The sequence below is a fragment of the Felis catus genome, chromosome E2 (genome assembly GCF_018350175.1).
Source record: "Felis catus isolate Fca126 chromosome E2, F.catus_Fca126_mat1.0, whole genome shotgun sequence".
NCBI lineage: Eukaryota > Metazoa > Chordata > Mammalia > Carnivora > Felidae > Felis > Felis catus.
Window position 1 is genome coordinate 6710144 of NC_058382.1, and position 16097 is coordinate 6726240.

The 16097-nt window shown below is 42.7% G+C and overlaps 1 long non-coding RNA gene across 3 annotated transcripts in view; it reads left to right on the forward strand.

The window, feature by feature from the left end:
• Nucleotides 1-2943: 2943 nt before the first annotated feature.
• LOC109494597 overlaps nucleotides 2944-16097 on the forward strand; it is a 47759-nt gene continuing 34605 nt past the window's right edge. For 2 of the 3 annotated variants that reach the window (XR_006590479.1, XR_002149570.3), the window contains exons 1-3: nucleotides 2944-3934; nucleotides 4399-4594; nucleotides 9244-9358. This is a non-coding gene — a long non-coding RNA (uncharacterized LOC109494597). Of the gene's footprint in view, nucleotides 3935-4398; nucleotides 4595-7535; nucleotides 7729-9243; nucleotides 9359-16097 lie in introns of all 3 variants that reach the window. The other variant, XR_006590478.1, reaches the window with a different exon arrangement.

Below are 16097 nucleotides of genomic sequence, written 5' to 3' on the forward strand. Positions count from 1 at the left end.
GGCTTCGGCGTGAGAGCAGGTGTCACGGGAGTACGTCAGCGGGGCTTAGGGATTATTCCATGGGGACTTTTTTTTTTAAAGTTTTTATTTATTTTGAGAGAGAAAGCGCAAGCAGGGGAGGGGCAGAGAGACAAGAAGATTGTGCACTGTCGGTGCAAAGCCCAACACGGGCTGGAACTCATGAACCGTAAGATCATGACCTGAGCCTGAGTCTGCTGCTTCATGAACTGAGCCACCCGGGCGCCCCTCCCTGGGGACTTTTGGTGGTCTATGTTTGGTTGGCTGCGAGAGTCCGCGATAACTTAAATGCCGTGGGTTTTTGAATGGGGTGACTTGGTTCAGGATAAGATAGAAGAGTGGGCTTGAGTGATTGTGATGTGCGGAACAAAGGCAAAAGAAAAAATTAAATTTCTTTATAACTTACAGCCCATTGGCAAGTCCTTGAAATAGGCGGAGTGACTGTTTTCGAAGAGGTCAGCTGCCTGGATGTTGACACTTTGCTAAGGGCAAAAGGCAATTTTAGCTTAGCATTATCCCAAACCCCCAGGATCCTGTGTGCCTACTTAAAACATACACAAATTCCTTTGGAAGCTTCCTTTATTTCTACCTCCCAAGATACATGTTAGCCATCATCCTCTAAGTATATGGCCCACTGATTCACAGCTGAAGGGTCTCATGACTGAGGGTTTACTAAGCAGTAATAAATGACCTTTTCCGAACCACAGCTACCCCCTCAAGGTCCTGGAATCCTTGTTTCCAAAATTCTTGGAGGCTTGTGCTGTCCCTAACGCCTTTAGGACTCTAGTGCAGCTCTCTTCCTGCCCACGTGTCCTGTCCAGTGCTTTAATAAAGCAGTTTTTTTGCACCAATGTCTCAAGAATTCTTCCTTGGCCCTCAGCTCCAAATTTCAAGATTTCCACATCAATTGGACAGCCTTATTTATGTTTGTGATTGGGTAGCTGTTGGGGTATGCACGGGTCTGAGAAGTGCAGTGAATTGGGGAGGTCTTGATGGACAGAGGGTTTCAATAATTTGAGTCCACCACCTGGGAAAATGGGAGCAGGCTCTTTGGCGGTATGATTCTCACAGCTGACACACAGTTTGGTCCATCATATCCAATCTCCTACTCAAGGTCCGTTTTCAACTCTCCTTTGACCTCAAGTCCTACTCTCCTCTTATTCTATGAAAAATGAAAATACTTTGAAGTGATTAGATTAATCTGCAAACTATGTGTGTTAAGAAAGTCAAAAAGGCAGAAGCTTCTGCCTTTTTGACTTTTGAGTTTTGTAAATTTCACTTGAGTATTTCCTTTGTGGTTGATCATGACACAGGTAGTGAGAAGCCAGTTCCCCATCCCCCCATATATGCTACCTAGAGATAACAATTGTTAAATTTTCATTATTTTTTAAGGCTTTTAATGCATTTTGAAAAGTTATTAATTGAACAGTTTCTTAAAACTGAGTTTATAATGTATGCATTCCCACATTCTTTTAAATTTATTTTTTAAGTTAAAAAATACTTTTAGTATTCCATTAAGTGAATGTACAATGGAATTTTGACTGGTGTCACATTAAAATCCAGGGACACTTGGGTGGCTTAGTTGGTTGAGCCAACTTGATTTCGGCTCACGTCATGATCCCAGGGTTGTGGGATCGAGCCCCATGTTGGGCTTTCTGCTGAAAGTGGAGGCTGCTTAGAATTCTCTCTCTCCCTCTCCTGCCTTCTCCCTGGTGCTCTCTCTCTAAAAAAATAATAATAAAATTTAAAAAGAACTAAACATAAATTTGGGCAAAACAATCTATACTTTTTTAAAAAATGTTTTTTGTTTATTTTTTAGAGAAAGAGATAGAGTGCAAGCGGGGGAGGAGCAGAGAGAGAGAGGAGACACAGAATCCAAAGCAGGCTGCAGGCTCTGAGCTGTCAGCACAGAGCCTGATGCGGGGCTTGAACCCACGAACTGTGAGATTGTAACCTGAGCCAAAGTTTGATACTTACCCGACTGAACCACCCAGGCACCCCTACTTTTAACTTAATACAAATTGGTCTCTTTCTCCAGCTCCTCAAGAAAATTTCTGGTTTAATTATGTGCTGGATATTTTTGTTGTCTTTAATAATTGTTACTGTTGTTTTAGTCATCAATGTAACGAGTTTTCTGAAATGTTTTTCATTATCTTGATGTTTTTTATTTAATTGTTGTGACGAATTATGTTTATTGGCTTTAGGATTTTTTTTTAAGTTTTTATTTATTTTGAGAGAGAGAGAGAGCACAGGTGTGTGAATGTGAGCAGGAGAGGAAGAGAGAGGGTGAGAGAGACAATTCCACGCAGGCTCAAGCAGGGGAGGGGCAGAGAGAGAGGGAGATACAGAATCTGAACCAGGCTCCAGGCTTTGAGCTGTCAGCACAGAGCCCAACACAGAGCTCAAACCCACAAACCGTGGTGTCATGACCTGAGCCAAAGTCGGACGCTTAACTGACTGAGCCACCCAGGTGCCCCCTAACTTTAGAACTTTATTTTATTTAAAAAAATTTTTTAATGTTTATTTATTTTTGAGAGAGAGAGAGAGAGAGAGAGAGAGAGAGAGAGAGAGAGAGAGAGAGAGAGCGCGCACAAATGGGGAAGGGGCAGAGAGAGAGGGAGATCTAGAATCTGAAGCAGGCTCCAGGCTCTGAGCTATCAGCACAGAACCTGACGAGATCATCACCTGACCTGAAGTCAGATGCTTAACCAACTGAGCCACCCGAGTGCCCCAACTTTAGGATTTTAAATGAACTCTGTACTCCTGGGGTAAATACCCTGATGACATCCTAACTTTAGGATATTTTAACTTTTAGGGGCCCTAACTTTAGGGTTTTTTTTTTAATGTTTGTTTATGTTTTGAGAGAGAGAGGCAGAAACAGAGCATGAGAGGGGAAGGGGCAGAGAGAAAGGGAGACACAGTATCCCAAGCAAGCTCCAGGCTCAGCTGTCAGCCCAGAACCTGACACAGGGCTGGAACCCATGAACCACGGGATCATGACCTGAGCCAAAGTCGGACACTTAACTGATTGAGCCACCCAGGCGCCCGTAACTTTAGGTTTTAAATCAACTTTGTACTCCTAGGGTAAAACCTTGATGACATCCTAAATCAGCTTTTGCTAGATTTGATTTCTCCTCCTCCCTCTCCCCGTTATCCTCCCCCTTCTCTGCCCCTCCTCCTCCTGGTGCAAAGGGATGGTTTGGTAAAGCATGGGGACAGGATCTGTGGGCAGAAAGCGCTGCCGATTTATTATTCTTTTACATAGTGTCACTAGTGTTCATGTATGAGATTTGCCTGTAGTTTTCTTCTCTTGGACTGTTCTCAAAACTCAGTTTTTACCAGTTATTGTATGTTTCCCAATAGACTATACTTGTGAAGTTGCACGTTTTAATATATATTCAAAGACTCAAATTTTAATGTAACTGTATTGTACTGAGACAGTAAAAACCTTGGGAACAAGCCTCTGTGCCCCTGGGAAGCTCCGTGCTGGCCATTACCACTTCTCTTGCAGAGCAAGACACCAGCTAAGGATCAGAGCAAACTAGTCTGAGACACAGTGTCTGCTAGATTTGACCTTTTACTGACTTTTGCCCTTATTATAATAGTAAAAATCACATGTAAGGGGTGGAGATTTTAACATGTTAGACACATAACACATGAAGAAGTGTGACCTTTAATTTTTTTTTAATGTTTATTTATTTATTTTTGAGAGACAGAGACAGAGCACGAACAGGAGAGGGGCAGAGAGAGAGGGAGACACAGAATCCGAAACAGGCTCCAGGCTCCAAGCTGTCAGCACAGAGCCCGACGTGGGGCTCGAACTCACAAACCATGAGATCATGACCTGAGCCAAAGCTGGACACTCAACCAACTGAGCCACCCAGGCGCCCCAGAAGTGTGACCTTTAAATGCACAGGTATAAATAACGTTTTCCCACCTAAGTTTCTTTAAAAACTTTCCCTGACCTCTCCTTGAGGTCAGCTTGAGGATTCCTGCCTTAGTGCTGCCTCCCTTGTGCTCGAGCATAAGCCCCAATAAAGCCTTCCCTGTGCTTTAAATTCTGGGTCCAGCCTCATTTCCATCGTTGCTGGAAATGGACTTGGGTCTGGTAACGGTACGTGGGAAAGTCGTCAATCCATAAGTATGCTTAGGATGTCCTTGGGAATATTAATAGCATCTCAGCCTTGGACACTGTATTTCCAGAGCCTTTGGATTAAACCAAACACTTAAGGCTATTTTTGTTCCCAGAAGGCTGATCAGAATCAGCAGAAAGCCTAGCCTGGAGTTCCATGTGAGGATAAGGCCTCGACAATAAAAGCAGAGATTCAGGGCCTGGTGTTAACATGCCATCTAACGTAAGTATTCCCCTTAAATCCACAGGTCTCACTTTCTGGGAAAAGACAGATTACGTGATGCGAGGACGTAGCATTCCCGAGTAAGCGGTGCCTTGTCACTGATGGTTCTCTTGACCGGAGAGTTCATACCAAGATTCAGAGAAGAGCTGGAAGAGTCCTTTGGGCAGATGTTGGACTCACTGGCCATTTCCCAAGAGCAGCTGAAAATGACCAAGTCCTAGGTGAGCTGTCTTTCCAAAGGATTTGGGGAGATTTCTAAGAATGTGCACAATTTTGAGAGCAACACTATGTGCACATAATAGTCCCGTGGGAAAAAGCATGGACGAGAAGATAGAAGATTAAGACACAGCCAGGTGGAGCCTACATAGATCGTGGGTGAGAGCGCTTAACGTTGAAACATTGCCGCGCGAACCATACAGTGCAGAGCAGGGTTGCTGATTTTCTGCTGGTGCGGATGGCAGCCGTAATCAGAAGAGAAACGGGCATTTTTATGAAGTACATTTTCCATTAAGACAGTTCCTCACAGTCAATAAATGCTTTCTGTCACTTAGGCAACAAGGTCTTCATCAAAAACCAAAAGAGTCGCCCAAACTCCGTATCACCAGTCCCTCCTCCCTCTCTTATTTGAACCCACTTCAGTTGCTTTTATCCCCTCCTTCCTCCAAAAGTGGTTTTTATCAGGATCCTCGGTGACTTCCTGTTGTTAAATCCCATGCTTAGTTTTTACTGGACCTTCCAGCAGCATCTAACATTGTCGATACTTCTTCTTCCTTGAAGTACTCTTGTCGTTTGGTGTTCAGAACCCCATGCTCTCTCGGTGTTTCTGCCTTATTGGCCACTTCTAGGGTTCAACTTCTTTTTGTAATTTGTCTTGTCTCCCAATCCTCTTATCTTGTCTCAGGGCTCATTCCCTGCATCTTTTGTGTCTGTACTTTCTCCTGGTGTCACAGTTTAAACCGCACTCATGCCGATGGCTTCCTCTTTCTATCTCCAGCCTGCACTTGTCCGCCAAGCATCACCTCCTGTACCTTACTGCCTCCTTGACATCTCTAAGGTGCACATCTCTACAGGTGCGTCCATTTTGCCATTTACCAAAGCTAGCTCTGAATCTCCCCTGAAGCCCGTTCCTTCCACAGTTTCCCTCTTTCAATGAATAGCTTCTCTTAGCTTCTCAGACGAGGGGTCAGCAAACTTCTGTGAAGGGCAAAACAATAAGCCTTTGTGGGCCAGATACTCTCTGCTGCAACTACTCGACTCTGCCACCACAGCACAACAGCAGCCGTAGCGGACACGTCTCCACTTCTCACACTTTCATCGGTCTCTGTGTTTCCCATCGTGCGAGGGCAAATCCTGTTGGTTCTGCTTACAAAGCCGAACTCAGATTTGTTGCTCTTCCTTGCCACAGCACTACCCTAGTCAGAGCCATCGTCATCGGTCACTTGGACCACTGCAGCTGCCGCCTCACTGTTCTTGCTCACGTTCTTGCTGTGTCGCAGGCTCCTCCCCAGACCCTTGGTATTTTCTTATAAATTTTGTTTATTTTTTAAAACAGTATTTTAAAATTATTTTTTTATTTTAGAGACAACTCGCAAAGGGTGGGGCAGGGGGGCAGAGAGAGAGAGAGAGAGAGAAAGAGAGAATCCTGAGCAGGATTCCGTGCTTAGTACAGAGCCCGCCACAGGGCTCAATCCCACAACCCTAGGATCATGACCTGAGCCGAAATCAAGAATCAGATGCTCAACCAACTGAACCACCCAGGAGCTGCTGTTGTAAATTTTAGAATCAGCTTGTTGGTTTCCAGAAAACACCTGCTAGAATATTGGTTTTATTGCATTTGGCTCTATTAATTTGGGGGATAATCAACATGCCTGTACGGTGGAATTTTCTAATCCAAGGCATGGCATATTCTTGCCTTTATTCACATTTTCTTTAACGTGTTTCAATAGAGTTTTATGGTTTTCAATATTGAGGTCTTGCACATCCTTTTAAGAATTATTTCTAGTCAGGGGTGCCTGGGTGGCTCAGTCGGTTGAGCATCTGACTTTGGCTCAGGTCACGATCTCACAGTCTGTGGGTTTGAGCCCCGCATCGGACTCTGTGCTGACAGCTCAGAGCCTGGAGCCTGCTTCGGACTCTGTGTCTCCCTCTCTCTCTGCCCCTCCCCTGCTCATGCTCTGTCTCAAAAATAAATAAAAACATTAAAAAATTTTTTTAATTAAAAAAGGAATTATTTCTAGCCGTTTGCTGTTTGATACTATTATGAGTGGATTATTATTTAATTTCATTTCCTAGTAGTTGGCTACTAGTAGTTGGCGACTGTTGAAATGCAGTTGGTTTATTAATACTGATCTTATGGTCAGTGACTTTGAGAAATTCATTTATGAATTCTAATAGTTTATAATTCTTACGGATTTTCTACTTTCCAAATCACGTCCTCTGTGAATGATAAATTTCTTCCTAATTCTTTTGCCTCTTACTTCTTTTTCTTGCCCAGTTGCACTGGCAGGGCCTTCAGTAGCATTTGAATAGAAATGGTGATAGGCATCCTTGCCTCATTCTTACCTCAGTGCAAAGACTTTTAATAATTCACCATTAAATGTAATGTTTGCTTTAGGTTTTATATAGATTTTTTTGAGAGAGAGAGAGAGAGAGAGAGAGAGCGAGAGCGAGCGCACATGTGCAAACAGGGGAGGGGCAGAGAGAGAGAGGGAGAGAGAGAATCCCAAGCAGGCTCTGCATTGTCAGCATGGAGCCCGATGCAGGGCTCGATCTCACAAACCATGAGATCATGACCTGAGCCAAAGTCAAGAGTCAGACGCTTGACTGAACCACCCAGATGCCCCTATGGATATTATTTTTTCAGATTAAGGCAGATTACTTATATTCCTAATTTGCTAAGAGTTTTCATCATTAAAGGGTGTTAAATTTTACTATGTGCTTTTTTTCTAGTATTTTTTTGATGTTTTGTTATAAAAAATTTCAGATGTACACAAAAGTTGAAAGAATTTTACAGTGAACACCTATATACCAACCAACTAAATTCTATAATTAATGTTTTACTTGCTTTATCAGCTATGTGATACTGTGATTCATAAGAAATATACATTTGGTCATTCAGACAACCAAAATACATTTTTCATGTATATTTGGTCTTATCCACAGTTCCTGGCTCACAGCTCCCCAGATCCTTGGAATTTCCTAAATACTGAGAGTGATAACAGTGTCTTTTGTTACATGAATGATGACTTCTTGGAAGCCTCCAAGGAAGAGGGCTCGTTGCCAGGAGAATCAATCATGTGTTAAGAGGGTTGGAACTTTCAGTCACACCCCCCTGACCTAAGGGAATGGGAAAAGGGTAAGAGATTGAATCTGTTGCCAGCAGCCAGTGATTTACTCAGTCATGCCTATGCAATGAAGCCCTCATAAAAACCCAAAAGGAGAGTGTTTGCACAGCTTCCAGGTTGATGGAGACTGGGAGGGTGGTGCACCTGGAGAGTGTGGAAGCCCCATGTCCTTGCCCCATACCTGGCCCTACGCATCCCTTTCACTTGTCTCTTCCCTTGTTAAATCCTTTCATAGTAAACTCTTATCTAGAAAGTAAAATGTTTCTCTGAGTTCTTTGAGCTATTCTAGCAAATTAATTGAACCTGAAGCAGAAGTTTTAGGAACCTCTGATTTATAGCCAGTCAGTCAGCAGTACAGGTGACACCCTAGACTTGTAACTGGGATCTGAGGTGGCAGAGGGGAAAGGCAGTCTTGTGGGACTGACCCCTTAAAGTGTGGAATCTGATGCTATCTGCAGGTAGATAATATCAGAATTAAGTTGAATTGTAGGACACTGAGCTGGTGTCCCAAGAATTGCTTATTGTTTTTATGAGGGAACCACCCCTCTGCCATGTTAGAAATTGGGTCTCAGAATACCAAAATATTTGCTTTTATTTAGCCATCCCTTGCTCCCTTGTTTTTTTTTTTTTTAATGTATTTTGAAGTAAATTTCAAACATTAGGGGGTGCCTGGGTGGCTCAGTTGGTTAAGCATCTGACTCTTGGTTTCAGCTCAGGTCTGATCTCACGGTTCATGAGTTTGAGCCTTGCATTGGGCTCTGGGCTGACATTGTGGAGCCTGCTTGGGATTCTCCCTCTCTCCCTCACTCTCTGCGCCTCCCCCGCTTGCTCTCTCTGTCTCTCAAAATAAATAAATACACTTAAAAATATATATTTTAAAAAAATTAGTAAACTTCCCCCTAAATACTCCAGCATGTATATTATTAACTAGAGTTTAATATTTGTTTATAGTACTTTTATTTATTTTGAAGTAAAACTTATATACAACCAAATATACAAATCTTAGCAATCCATTCAATAGTTTAGACATATGTGTGCTCACTGGTGTGACATGCTTTCCATGGATCCATTGTCATGATGATAAGATTTTTATCCTTGGGGCACCTGGGTGGCTCAGTCGGTTAAGGGTCTGACTCTTGGTATCAGCCCAGGTTATGATTTGCAGTTCATGAGATCAAGCTCTAGGTTGTGCTCTGCACTAACAGCATGGAGCCGGCTTGGGATTCTCTCTCTCCCTCTCTCTCTGCCCCACTCATGCACTCTCTTTCTCTCTCTCTCTCAAAAATAAATAACCTAAAAAAATATTTTTATCCTTGATTCTGTCAATGTGGTGAGTTACACTGGTTGATTTTTGAATGGCAGGATATTTTTAATGAGCTGTAAGTTTCTTCCGTAGGTACAAGGCAAATTTAGATTCACCAAACCTTGGGTATATAATGTATTGTGAAAATGATCATAATAAATTCATGTGCATTTTTTTCCATACCATTGAGTGAAAAGTCACTTGAAACAATGTGTCATTACAGGTAACACTCACCTGAGGATGTGGCCGTGCACTTCGTCAGAGGACTGGCAACTACTGGATGTGGTCCAGAAGAAGCTGTACTGGGTTGTAATGTTGGAAACTTAAAGCAACCTCAGGTCAGTGGGCAAGGACTGTGGTGAACCCCAGTCTGTTGCCATTTCTTCTTTAACTGCTGGAATTTAGAAGCTCTCTGAAGTGTTTAATGTCTTTGAACTTAGGATTTATAAATGATAGAGCCTTTGGGTCTGTCTGAACGTGGAGAGAGGATCATGCTCTCGCCTCCCAAATTCATGGGGCGCCTGGGTGGCTCAGTCAGTTAAATGTCCAACTCTTGGTTAAGGCTCAGGTCATCACCTCACGGTTCATGGGTTCAAGCCCCACATTAGGCTCTGCACTGGCAGTGTGGAACCTGCTTGGGATTCTCTCTCTCTCTCTCTCTCTCTCTCTCTCTCTCTCTCTCCACCCGCCCCCCCCCCACCCCTCCTGCACTGGTGCTATCTCTGTCTCTCTCAAAATAAATAAATAAACTTAAAAAATTTTTTTGCACTTTGCTGAGGTGTTGACTCTGAAACAGCCCCTTCCTACTTCTTCAGAGGTTCTGAAGATCAACCTCTTGGCACCGTGTTTAGCCGTGATCAAATTGTTAGGCTTCCCGACTAGCAGCAGTCCTCCAGCTGGAGCAGGGAGCCATGGATGGCAGAGGGGGAAGTCAGTAGTAAGGACCATCTGGGGGAGTGGATAACAGCCAGGTAGATGAGTGAAAGCCTAAGGAGCTATAACTTTTTTTTAATTTATTTTTTTAATGTTTCTTTATTTTTGAGAGAGAGAGAGAGAGAGAGAGAGAGAGAGAGAGAGAGTGCGAGTAAGGGAGGGGCAGAGAAAGAGGGAGACACAGAATCCGAAGCAGGTTCCAGGCTCTGAGCTGTCAGCACAGAGCCCGACGTAGGGCTTGAACCCAGGGACTGCGAGATCATGACCTGAGTGGAAGCCGGATGCCCAACCGACTCAGCCACCCAGGCGCCCCAGAAGCTAGAACCTTTGATAGGTTATTTTGAGGACATTATTTAAAAACCCTTGAACCTTTGGGGCTCCTGGTTGGCTCAGTTGGTAGATCATGTGACTCTTGATCGGGTCATGAGTTCAAGACCCACGTTGGGTGTAGAGATTACCGAAAATAAATAAATAAGCTTCCAAAAAAAGGAGATAGGCCATTATGTCTTTGCACTCTGTGTCAGATCTTGGACTCAACTAGGACCCAGCTCTCTTGGTTATTCTCCGTTTCTAGCATCCTCACTCTTCACCACCAGTACTGCTCATGTTGCCTTCCTCCTACTCAACATCTCACCTCTGGTCAGAATTAAGCTTCCAGATACACATGAATTTTTCCCCTTTACCATGTCCCTCTGCTTCCCTTCTATTTTCTCTTCTTCTACTGGATGCCTCTAACTTGTTTCCTGATTAAAAACCCCCATTTGTAAGGATCCTTGATCCTCATTGTGAGAGTTGGCCTCTTCCACTGCCTAATTGTATACAGATTCATCGGTCTCCTTCCTAGAAGATGCCTAGCAAGTTGATGATGAGACAGACTGGCTCCAGGAAAACTCTGACAAACTTGATCCCATGGCAAGGCACCAGGAATGTGACGTATTTGACAAAATGTCTCACCTGAGAAAAGACTTTGATCAATTTGATTCAAATGGGAAAACTTCGAAACATAATTTAGATTTACTTTTCCAGAACAGAAATTATATAAGTGAAAAAGCTAAGAAGTTAAATCTATGAGAAATTGTTTTTCCATACTATGCATAAAAATGCTCATTCTGGAATTAATTGCTGTGAATATGATTATGGAGAATCTGTCAATAAGATGTCATGCCTGAATATAAGTCATATAGAAATGAGATTTTATAAAGGTAGTAAATGTCAAAGATCCTTTAACCATGTGCCGTAACTCCTTCTACACCAGAGAAGTCACACAGGACAGAAACCCTGTGGATACAGTGAATGAAGAAAAATTTTCTCCCAGAAATCACAGCTCATGGTACACCAGAGAACTCATACAGGAGAAAAAACATATGAATGTGATGGATGTCTCTAAGCTTTTATTCAGAAGGTAGAGCGTATTTTATATCAGAGAACTCACACAGGAGAGAAACCCTATGAATGTAATGAATGTCGGAAAACCTTCATTAGTAAGACACATCTTGTTAAGCGTGAGAGAACTCATACAGGTGAGAAACCCTGTGGCTGTAAGGAATGTGGAAGAACTTTCTCTCTTAAGTTTAGTCTCACTTTACTTTACAAAACGCGTGCTGCAGAAAAGCCCAGTGAATGCGGTCATTGTCAGGGAGCTTTCATCCACAGGTCACAGCTCATTGAACACCGAAGGCAGCACACTGGAGAAAAACCCTTTTCATGAAAGAACACCAGAAGGCTGGGAATGCAAGCTGGTGCGGCCACTCTGGAAAACAGTATGGAGGTTCCTCAAAAAACCAAAAATAGAACTACCCTACGACCCAGCAATTGCACTACTAGGCATTTATCCACGGGATACAGGTATGCCGTTTCGAAGGGACACATGGCACCCCCACATTTATAGCAGCACTATCAACAATAGCCAAAGTATGGAAAGAGCCCTAATGTCCATCGATGGATGAATGGATAAAGAAGATGTGGTCTATATATACAATGGAGTATTACTCAGCAATCAAAAAGAATGAAATCTTGCCATTTGCAACTACGTGGATGGAAGTGGAGGGTATTAAGCTAAGTGAAATTAGTCAGAGAAAGACAAATATTATATGACTTCACTCATATGAGGACTTTAAGAGACAAAACAGATGAACATAAGGGAAGGGAACAAAAAATATAAAAAAACAGGGAGGGGGACAAAACAGAAGAGACTCATAAATATGGGGAACAAACTGAGGGTTGCTGGAGGGGTTGTGGGAAGGCGGATGGGCTAAATGGGGAAGGGGCATCAAGGAACCTACTCCTGAGGTCATGACGTTGCACTATATGCTAACTAATTTGGATGTAAATTTAAAAAAATAAAAAATAAAATTAAAAAACAAAAAAGAATGCCAGAAGGCTTTCATCTGGAAGTCAGAGCTCACTTTATATCAGAGAGTTCATACCAGGGAGAAGCCTTTCCGCTGTAGTGAATGCCAGAAAGCCTTCAGTTCCAAATCAACACTCGCTATACACCAGAGGACACACACAGGAGAGAAACCCTACAGATGCAGTGGTTGTGGGAAAGTTTGAAGTCACAACTCATTGTGCATCAAAGAACCTACACAGGAGAGAAACCCTGTGAATGAAGTAATTGTCAGAAAACCTTCAGCCATAAGTCCCCACTCATTATACACGGGAGAACCCACGCAGGAGGAAAGCGACTGTGGGAAACCTTTCGCCTGGAAGCCTAGTCAAAGTAGGCATCAAAGAACACATACAGGAGAGAGACCCTACAGAGGCCGTGAGTGTGTGAAATCCTTTAGTGTCAAGGCACACCTCGGTAGACACCAAAGAGGGCAAAATCAGATGGGTATGGTGAAAATGAGGAAGCCTTTAAGGAGGTCCTTCCAGCATGAAATTGCAGGCGTATGGGAGAGAATTCTTTTTTTTTTTTTTTTAAGTTTTTAAAATGTTTATTTATTTTGGAGAGAGAGACAGACTAGTGGGGGAGGGGCAGAGAGAGAGGGAGACACAGAATCTGAAGCAGGCTCCAGGCTCTGACTGTCTGTCTGTCTTTCGCACAGATGCAGGGCTGGAACCCACAGACCGTAAGATCATGACCAGAGCTGAAGTCTGGCGTTTAACTGCCTGAGCCACCCAGGGGCCCTTATATGGGAGAGAATTCTTATGGTGACTAAGGAGAAGCTTCCACAAGGATGTTTACTTTTATAGGAAGCTAAAATGAGAGAGAAATCTAGTGCAGTAAATAAATATGACAAAATCGGGGCTCTTGGGTGGCTCAGTCAATTAACTGTCTGACTTCGGCTCAGGTCATGATCGCTTGGCTTGTGAGTTCGAGCCCCACGTTGGACTCTGTGCTGACAGCTCAGAGCCTGGAGCCTGTTTCGGATTCTGTGTCTCCCCCTCTCTCTCTCTGCCCCTCCCCTGCTTACACTCTGTCTCTCAAAAATAAACATTAAAAAATTTTTTAAAAAAATATGACAAAATCTTCAGTAACAACCTGTAGTGCGTTGTTCATCAGGAAAATGCATACATGGGAGAAACTGAATTTAGCAAATGTGCAAAAGTTTTTCACACAGAAGTGTTAGCAGGCACTTAGGAGGCTTAGTCTCTTAAGCATCTGAGTCTAGATTTTGACTCAGGTCGTGATCTCGCAGTCATGGGAACGAGCCAAGCCCCGCACATCCAGCTCTGTGCTGGCTGTGGAGCCTGCTTGAGATTCTCTCTCTGTCTCTCTCTGTCTCTCTCTGTGTCTCTCTCTCCCTCCCTCCCCCTCTGCCCCTCCCCAGCTTGGGTGTGTGTGCATCCACTGTCTCTCTAAAAAATACATAAATAGGGGTGCCGGGGTGGCTCAGTCGGTTGAGTGTCTGACTTTGGCTCAGGTCATGATCTCATGGTCTGTGAGTTCGGGCCCCGCATTGGGCTCTGTGCCGACAGCTCAGAGCCTGGAGCCTGCTTTGGATTCTGTGTCTCCTTCTCTCTCTGCCCCTCCCCCGCTCATGCTCTGTCTCTCTCTCTCTCTCTCTGTCAAAAATAAACAAACATTAAAATTAAAAATTTTACATAAATAAATATTACATAAATAAAAATTTATAAAAGAAGTGGTGTGCACTCATTATACAACAGAAAGACAGCCACTGTGAATGTAGTAATTTTGTGAAAACTTTCAAGAAGTATAGGTCATTTTATATCGGAGAAACTCATATGGAAAAGAAATTGTACAAGGGAGGGAATGTTGTAGTATTTTCATTGAGAAACCAAATTCCGGATGCATCAGAGAGTTTACTCCAGAGTGAATCATAGAAGAGTAATAAATGTGAGAAAAACCTTTTGTTGAAAGTCATAAGCACGTGGTATTAGAGAGTTTACACTAAGGAATAACTTCGATTGCCATAAAATGCTTGAAAACCTTTTCTGATTATGAAAAAAATGTGTACAGACAATACATATAAAAATGCAAACCTGGGGGCACCTGGGTGGCTCAGTCGGTTGAGCGGCCAACTTCGGCTCAGGTCACGATCTCGCGGTCTGTGAGTTCGAGCCCCGTGTCGGGCTCTGTGCTGACAGCTCGGAGCCTGGAGCCTGTTTCCGATTCTGTGTCTCCCTCTCTCTGACCCTCCCCCGTTCATGCTCTGTCTCTCTCTGTCTCAAAAATAAATAAACGTTAAAAAAAATTTTTTTTTAAATGCAAACCTATGAATGTATTAAGTGTAGGGATGACTATACCATGAATAAACTTCATTGTGTATAAGATAATTTATATTTATGAAAAATTAAGCCAGGTCAGTGAATCGAGGAAATCATTTTCTCTAGAAATAATTTTGTAAAGTCATGTTCTTGCTGTGAATACCATGTTGATAAAATATTTCAGGGGTGCCTGGGTGGCTCAGTTGGTTAAGTGTCCAATTCTTGATTTTGGCTCAGGTAGTGAGATCAGGCCCCATATCTGGCTATGAGCTGACAGTGCAGAGCCTGCTTGGGATTCTCTCTCTCCCAACCCCTCCCCTGCTCATGTTCTCTCTCTCTCTCTCTCTCTCTCTCTCTCTCTCTCTCTCTCTCTCAAAAAAAAAAAAAAAAAAAATATATATATATATATATATATATATATATATATATATATATTTCAAAAGGCTTTCAGTAGGAAGAAGAGATGGTATGAGAGTTTTTAAGTGTGTGAGTAAATGGAATATTCAGAATAAGAGAAGAAGTCATCAACTATTTCAACTCTATATCTATGTGTTACTTCCTAAGAGTATCAGCCCAAGTTGTAGGCTTAACCGACTGAGCCACCTAGAGGCCCCCAAAATAAAGAGGAGCCCAGGTGGCTCAGTCAGTTAAGTGTCTGACCCTTGATTTCAACTCAGGTCATGATCTCACAGTTCTTGAGTTCGAGTCCCACATCAGGCTCTGTACTGACAGCATGGAGCCTGCTTGTGATTCTCTCTCCCTCTCTCTCTGCCCTTCCCAGGGCACATGCATGCCTCCTCTCTTTCTCTCTCTCTCTCTCTCTCTCTCTCTCTCTCTCTCAAAATAAATAAACATTTTTAAAAATTAATTAAAATATAAATAAAATGGTACAGACAAATAAGTTTCTTAGAGAGTTATATATAGTAAAGCTATAAAGAATAGTTAGAGGAATGCTAGACACAAAATTTAGGAAAGTAGTTACTTACGGGTATAAAAGGGGAATTTGGTCAGAGAAGGGCAAAGACAAAACTTTCATAGCATTGGTAGTGTTCTCTCTCTTAAGCCTGGTGGTGAATGGGAGTCTTCACTAATTTTTTTTTCTATCTTACATGTATATAATAGTCCTTTGTATGAAATACTATAATTTCATAAAGTACTAATCTGTGAATAAAATATCAACACATCACCTTTTTTTGTTTTCACTGTGATACCTGATGTAGAAAATGTTGGGGTTCAGAGCCAATGGCCAAGAAAGCATTCTTGAGATGTCTTTGGTGCAAAAAGGTGGTTTTATTAAAGCAGGATCCATGGGCAGGGAGAGCTACACTGGGTGACTTGTATACTTTCTTTTTGGTTTAAAAATTTTTTTAAATGTTTATTTATTTTTGAGAGACAGAGACAGAGAGACAGAGCATGAATGGAAGAGGGGCAGAGAGAGGGAGACACAGAATCCTAAGCATGCTCCAGGCTCTG